Below are 8,051 nucleotides of genomic sequence, written 5' to 3'. Positions count from 1 at the left end.
ATACAAATTCAACCCTTTTAAGGGGGACAAATCTTTTGGTTGACATCCATAGGCTTAAAGGAATTGGCGGACACATTAAACCAGGAGTTTCAATGTGGGTTGGAGGAGGGATCAGGAAAACATGAAGAAAGGCAAGAGCAGAGCGAGAAGGAAATGGCAACCCACTCCAGTGTTCTTGCCTGGAGAATCCCAGGGACGGGGGAGCCTGGTGGGCTGCTGTCTATGGGGTCACACAGAGTCGGACAGACTGAAGTGACTTAGCAACAGCAGCAGAGGGAGGATCCTGGCAACAAAATATCGATTTCACTCTTTTGATGAGGTCTGGTTCTATGTGTTAACATCCACCCTGGCTTATGCTCTTAAAGATCACATCCCTCTACACTTTCAAATCCACTGACCTGCCCAGAGACGCTGGATTAATTTATCTTCATATGTTTTTTTCAACCTCTTTCATCATTGCACTGCCATGTTGAATCTATCTCATCCTCCCCTAGTTCTTTAGCTGGGACCACCCATCAAGGAAGAGACATGAACTTGAGAATTTAGATATAGATTTTAGAGTCACTTTCAGGATTGGGTAAGAAGCATCAGCCAAGACTACAGGGTCCTGTCAGAATATCCTGGACTGTGTGAGAGCTGGTATCACTCAGGATAGGCAGGCAATACTTTGGAAACCAGCAACACTTGAGACTTAGTGACTTCAAATGACAGAGGTGTTTATCGCTCAGGCTCATGGTTGACTGGGGATTCTGCTCCACACTGTCAACATCCACACTCTGGGACTCAGACTGAGGGCGGCCATCCTCTGAAAACATGGCAAACCACGCAGTAGCTCTCATGGCAGGCAGTGGTTAATAAAAATTAAAATAGTGGCTTTAGTCTAGAGCAGCCACCCACCCCACCCCAAGACAATCCCCCACTCCCATCCTTCCTACCTTGTCAAGTCTCCACCTCGTCCTGCCAACTGGTCCCAGCTGCCTGGCAAGGCATCACTCTCCTCTCCCCTCTTGTGGTTTTGTGCCTTGTGCTTCCTCTGGCACTTGGATCTTAGCACCCCGTTTCCGTTTTGCTCCCTCTTGGCCTCAAAAGTGGCTGCTCTAGCCCCCTTCCCCACATTTCAGAGGAAAGGAAGGAGAAGATGTTCTTGTCTAATTCCCACTGCAAATCTGGGAGCTAACTCTGCCAAAAGAGCCATGTGGCATTTTCGTGTAAAACTGAGAGGATTAAGTGGAAGGGTGTAGGATTCAGTGGTTGGCTGTGTTGAAATACCCATCTTCATAATTAGAGCCATTCTTCTTGTAGCACCTACCTTTTGACCTCAGAACAGGGTATACTTGCTTTTACAATCTGTCTTTTGCTGGCTCATTTAAATGGCAACCCACTCCGGTACCCTTGCCTGGAAAATCTCATGGACGGAGAAGCCTGGTAGGCTACAGTCCATGGGGTCACAAAGAGTCGGACACGACTGAGCGACTTCACATTCACTTTTCAATGTTGACTAACAATTTCACATTTTCTGGGTTAACATTTTTAGCCCTACTGAGCAAATTTTTACTTCTCACATAGTTTCCTTTTAAGAATAGAACCAGATGAATGAAAATGACCTCAAGAGAATCTCCAGCAGGGCTTTTCAAACTTGAAAACCCACACAAATCACCTGGGGGTCTTGTTAAAATATCCCCAGGTGATCTGATTCTGATTCCACAGTCTTGAGTGGGCCCTGAAGTTCTGCATTTCCAACCTGCCCTCAGATACTGCTGCTGCCATTGGTCCATGAACCCCACTTCGAGGATCCAGGATCTCAGTGGCAATAATCTCAGTTCAACTTGCAATAATCACCCCCTCAGAGAATCCTCTTTGGCCACCGTACTGCCTCAGCGCAAAGCTTTACGTTTCTCTTGATTCCAGACTTTTCAGCTACGATTAATGAACAATAATTGGGTTAATGGAGGTTGCATTTAAGATCCAGCATTTTCCACAAGCACGTGTGCTAAATGTATCTTACTTTGGAAGGACTCTGGTAGAACTCTGGACCTGCCGCAGGCCAACTAAAAAAGTGGCCAACTGGCAACTTTCCTCATGTATCTTCCCAGCGATCTCCTCTGATGGGTCTGGAAAAGAGAAATGAAGATTTGAATGCTGCTCCAGAACCATTTCTGTGTGCGGGGACATTTTAGGTTGATGTGGATTGAAGAGTTAGAACTGAACAGCTTCCTCAGGGGGTGTGTTCAGGTGTCGTAGATCTGAGACCCTGCGAGGCACAGAAATGATCAGCACCAGTCAAACCTTCCTGAATGCAGCATGCTTTTAAACTGTGAACACATTCATGTGTAATTAACATTGGTGGCACACAAGTCAGTGACTATTTCTCATCTCCTGTTTTTGATCGCTCATTGCCCCCTTTGAGATACTTCTTTTGATTTTGGCTATTGATGCTGGATCACAGATATTTTTAGTCACCACGGAGAACTTAAATCCTACCTTTTCCTAGCAATAAAATTAGCCTTTGGCATGATAACTGCCTTTGCAACTCTGTTGGATGCCATATCCAGGGGAAGGCAACGGAAGTGTCTGGAGAAGGCAGGCTAGGGGCCAGAGCTGGCCGCAGGGCCCACTGGTCATGACGTGTGTCATCATCAGTTGTCTCTCTGTCCATCTCCCTCCTCCCCCTTTCTTCATCCCACCCCTATCTCCCAGAAACATTTGTTTTATCTTCTTAACCCTTGCAGATAGCACAGTGGCTGGAAACTAACTCACCGAATGTGTGCTGATGAAGCCAGCCTGAGATTGTGATGATGAAGGTGCCGGAGATTGTCTGAGGCAAAATGACTCATGCAGCCCTCTTTCTTGGCTCATCTGTCACTGTCTGAAGGTGTGTCATACTCCCTTAAATATTTGTGTCTCCATATTTAAGGTTCGTATTTACCTTTTAAGGATCTAGTCCTCCCTCCTGAAGCTTAAGCTAATAGAAAGCAATAGATGTATGAAATTAAAAGAGAAAAAAATCTCTTCAACTTGTGTATGGCAGTACAAGTTCAAAAATCAGGAGTTTCAGGGAGTTTGGCTGATCCAGCTTTCAAAATCCTAGGGGTGATTTCACTTGTTGACCTTCTCCCCTCCTTCCAGGGTGCTTTATCTGTTTTTCTTTTTTCCCTCATGATATAAGCAGGAGATTGAGGCAACATGGACCTAAAAACATTTAGTTTATGATTTTCCATGACCAGAGTTAATGTCAGTAGGAGATACCACAGGTCTGAGTACCCAAGAGATTTTCAAGTAAGCAGACCTCGTTTAGTCCAGTTTCCTCCCTTCATGAGCTCTTCTTTTGTCTGATGTACAAAGCCTTCCAAAATTTCTACTGAGATCATTGTTCCACATGTAGTTGCTATTTAATTCATTCGTATGTGGCAATTCTATTATACCAGTACCATGGGGAGTAAGTCCCAGGGCAAGCAGGAGTGGTTCTATGTTTGATGAGGTCTCAGTTTTGCTTAATCTCTAGCTGAGCTCTTAGCTCATTTCATGTTACAGTCACAAGAATGTCATCTTTCTGAAGCATCACAGTGGCTTTTTCTAGATCCCTTGACCCATCCATTTTCCTCCTGAGCTGCTTTATTCATACTAATTAACCTTGATAACCTTCTCTCCTTTAATACACTAAACTCCTATTCAGATCTGCATTCAATAACATACATTTGGATTCCATCTTGGACTTTTGGGCCAAATGCCACTCCCTGCAGGACAGTCCAACCCTGACATCTGTTGTGGGGCCACCTAACCGCCTATCTCTTCAACTCAGCATCCATGATTCTGACTGCTGAGTTTGTGAGCTCCTTGAAGGGCCTGCATCTTCTTCGTTAATCTGTGTCCTACAGTACATTAGCACTGTGACCCTTGTTTTTGTTTCCCCAAATGAAAATGGCTTTTTCATTAATTTCTCATTATAAAAATAACCCATGGTTAGTGTCAAACATTCAAACAATACAGATAAGTATACTGAAGTCAGGAAAACAATACCTTACATTTTACCACTTGGAGATTAATATGGTTCATGATCTTCTGGACCCTTTTCTAAAGATAGACACAATTTTATGCAACTGGAATACACTCTTTTGGCCAAATAATATACTGTTACCATTTCAGCAAGTACAGATATTGAAATAGGTATTTATTTATTTGCACTGGATTGAACTGCCATATGAACAGAAGCCTAAGGCTATTTATAGTCCTTATACCTTTGCCTTATTTTTCTAGCGCTCCCCTTCTTTCCTTTCCCTCCTTTCTAACCAGGGCTCCCAGCAGTCCCTGAGGGGCAGCCTTGGCTGCAGCACGTGCCAAGAAGAGGAAGAGAAGGAAGGAGGTGCAGGTGGTCAGGCAGCGGGAGAAGCGTCGCATGCTGTCACTTCCAGGAGAATTGGCCCTCTCCACTCCTGCCAGGTGGGAGTTGAAGTGACGTCAATCTCTCTTTTTATAGTGCCTCCTGATTTTCTCTGCTCCCTCCACCCTTTGCCTCCTTCCCAGGCAGCAGAAGGGAGGTATGTGCAGAGAGGGATCTGCACAGTCCGCAAGCTCCTCCAGCGATTTTGATCTAGGGGTGCACGGCTACTCTTGGAGACCTGCTGCTCACCTCATTGCAGACCAGGTGCAGCTCACTGCTGAATAGGAATCACCTGGGGAGATGGTTAATAATACAAACTCTTGCACTTCATTCCCGGAGATTCTGTTGCTGTAGAGCTGGGATATGGCCCAAGACTTGGTTGTCTTTTGTTTTGTTTTAAAAAACAAGATCCTTAAATGATCCTGGAGAGCAGCCAGTTTAGCCCATGCTCTACTCTCTGGCTACTCAAAGTGTGGTTCATGGACCAGCATCAGTATCACCTGGGAGCTTGTGAGAAATGCAGAGTTTCAGGCCTCGCCCTAGACCTACTGAATCAGAGCCTGTATTTCAACAAGGCCCCTGGATGAGTGGTCCTGCACTTCACAGTTCAAGGGGCACTGTTCCAGCCCAGCGCTATACAATGGTGAAATTCCTTGTGGGGTTAAGCTAAAAACATGGTAACTTACTTGATTCCCACCTACTGAACTGTTAGTGGGATTTCACAAAATGTACCTACAACTTAGAGTGACATTTTCCTAAATGAGAAGTGGTAACTAGTACAGCTAATTCCAAGTTAAAGGAAACTCTCCAACAGTTTGAACCTTAGCTTGTCTTTGATTTTATGCATGAAGTCCTCATGAAAGAAATCAAGGTTTGCATGAATATTTTAGATTAAAGGTTAAAATTGGACCATATTTTTCTCTTTAGAGTGATTTGACATCTCAGCTCTTAAATAACAAAGTTCTTGGTAAAATATTCAAATGGTCCTAGGTAACGTTTGTAGCAACTTATGCACTGCTGAGTCCAGCCAGTAACAACTCTATTTCAGGAGAACAAAAACGGCAATTCAGCGTTCATTTTAATCAGTGAGCTCATACCCCTTGGCCAGTTCCTGTGGAGCCATCACTCAGGGAAACCTTTGGCCTTCTAAATGTAGCTTATGGAAACCTCTTGAGTAGAATTGTGATTCACCTAGATTTGTTCCAGAAAAATCATCCTTAAGCATTTTCATGTTGAACATTGAAGTTATTATTTCATAAAGATGCTGTAAAGAAATGATTTCTTTTCTCCCATTTATGGAAATTTGTAGAATTATTCTTCCATTTAGTTAGGTTAGAATGCACGGTAAAACCAAAGTCAAGTTGTTCGTGATTAGCTGACTTTCGGGCCCCACTTCTACAGTTTTCTCCTTCAGGAGTTCTTAAAGTCTTTAACATTTCTGCACCTGCTTGCTTGTTTCAGAACTCACTTCCTGGATGATTTCCCAAACCTCTGTAACATTGCATCCATTAGAGATGGAAGCCTCTCTCTCCAGCCTCAACTCACAGTGCCCCTCAAACTGTGATGGGTTAGGCTGACTGTGGCATTAGTGCAATGAGTCCATGATGCCATCAACAAATTAAGCTGTGCCATTTGTGATGTGTAACTCATGTCCTTAGGTTCGCAATATGGCTGCTGTGCCTCCACGTGTTATCTTCAATGAAGGGAGAATGGAAAAGAGAAGTATGCCTTTGTAAACAAGATTTTCAGGTAGTCCCTTTCAATGGTTTCCACTTATATCTCAGAAGCCAGAGCTGGGTGGCATGACCACCCCTAGCTGAAATAGAATCTGGACACATTGCTACCCCAGTTCCCAAATTGGAGTTCTGTAACCAGAAAACAAGGGAAGAGGAATGGATATCAGGTAGATAGTCAGCAAGACCAGCCACTGTCAGTAAGGTAATAAGACACTCATAAAGATATTTGGATTTAAAAGGGGAATAAAGCCTTCAGCCAAAGGAATAAACCTTGAACAGTAGAATTTCAAGCCTAAGCTGCTGCTGCTAAGTCGCTTCAGTCGTGTCCGACTCTGTGCGACCCATAGACGGCAGCCCACCAGGCTTCCTGTCCCTGGGATTCTCCAGGCAAGAACACTGGAGTGGGTTGTCATTTCCTTCTCCAATGCATGAAAGTGAAAAGTGAAAGTGAAGTCGCTCAGTCGTGTCCGACTCTAGCGACCCCATGGACTGCAGTCTACCAGACTCCTCCGTCTATGGGATTTTCTAGGCAAAAGTACTGGAGTGGGGTGCCATTGCCTTCTCCCAAGCCTTAGCTACTGTGTACTTATTTATTTATTTGCTACTGTGTACTTAGACTTTGTGTCTAGGGATGAGAAATTCCTATTGCCTTTCAGCTCTTCCTCTGCAGAAGACATGCCTGCTCTGAGTGTAAATTGGAGCGTGCTTAGAAGAAGAAACCAGACTCCAGTGTGAGACTTAGGTCCCCCTGGCTCAGCCTCAGCTGTGCTTTGGGGAGTGATGTTCCTAACCAGTCTCTAAAACAGAAAGATCTTCCCAAATTCCTGTTTTTATTGTGGGAAGGTATTAGAACAGTTATCTTGAAATGTGTTTTATATGATCAGTTAATCATTTTGATCTGAGTGAGATTGTAATGCAATCTATACATGCTTTATTTTTGAAATGACGTGTTTAAGGTAAGGGCATAATAAAATCAAATTCTTACTAGACCTTGATGACTATTGAGGATGCTCTGCTTTTCCTGTCTGGACAGGCCCTTGATCTGGCATTTACACTCTCTCTAGGGGAGAGCAGCCTAGAAGAGAGAGGAATGGATGCCTTCTGCTTCTAAAGTTGAGTGTGAAAGAGAATGGGAGGCAGGCTTCTGAGGTGAGTGGGCTTGTATAGCTTCGGAAAATAGTGACTTCAACTGAAATAGGTTTGGTGATCAGGTCTTGAAACTGACAGCGAGGGAAAGGAGACTTTTCCCTGCTTTAGGAACCAGAGGGAGAGCTGTGAAGAATGAAGATAGAAATCTTAGTGACAGGAAAGGTCAGAGGGGCTTGGCAGTGTCAGAGAGGCCAAGGATGCTTTGTGTGACCAAAATAAGGTACCAGGCAGAAAAAGTTACTAGAAAGGTCTAAAAGGAAAGAGTAAGGAACTGTTGAGGCCAGAGTTCTATTTTACTTATTTATTTTTTATTTTTTATAAATTTATTTATTTTAATTGGAGGCTAATTACTTTATAATATTGTATTGGTTTTGTCATACATCAACATGAATCCGCCACGGGTATACACGTGTTCCCCATCCTGAACCCCTCTCCCACCTCCTTCCCCATACCATCCCTCTGGGTCATCCCAGTGCACCAGCCCAAGCATCCTGTATCATGCATCAAACCTGGACTGGCAATTCGTTTCACATATGATATTATACATGTTTCAATGCCATTCTCCCAAATCATCCACCCTCTCCCTCTCCCACAGAGTCCAAAAGACTGTTCTATACATCTGTGTCTCTTTTGCTGTCTCGCATACAGGGTTATCATTATCCTCTTTCTAAATTACATATATATACATTAGCATACTGTATTGGTGTTTTTCTTTCTGGCTTACTTCACTCTGTATAATAGGCTCCAGTTTCATCCACCTCATTAGAACTGATTCAAATGTATTCTTT

At 43.7% G+C, this 8,051-nt stretch overlaps 1 long non-coding RNA gene across 1 annotated transcript; it reads left to right on the top strand.

Moving 5' to 3' along the window:
• Positions 1 to 1,869: 1,869 nt before the first annotated feature.
• On the top strand, positions 1,870 to 7,066 carry LOC129639318 (uncharacterized). Its single transcript, XR_008708333.1, has 5 exons — positions 1,870 to 2,354; positions 2,730 to 2,872; positions 4,291 to 4,437; positions 6,037 to 6,127; positions 6,771 to 7,066. It is a non-coding gene; the product is annotated as an uncharacterized LOC129639318 (long non-coding RNA).
• The last annotated feature ends 985 nt before the right edge of the window (positions 7,067 to 8,051 follow it).

The sequence above is a fragment of the Bubalus kerabau genome, chromosome X, assembly GCF_029407905.1.
Source record: "Bubalus kerabau isolate K-KA32 ecotype Philippines breed swamp buffalo chromosome X, PCC_UOA_SB_1v2, whole genome shotgun sequence".
NCBI classification, from domain to species: domain Eukaryota; kingdom Metazoa; phylum Chordata; class Mammalia; order Artiodactyla; family Bovidae; genus Bubalus; species Bubalus kerabau.
Note: the sequence above shows the minus strand (reverse complement) of the source record. Positions and strands in the feature narration are given on the sequence as shown.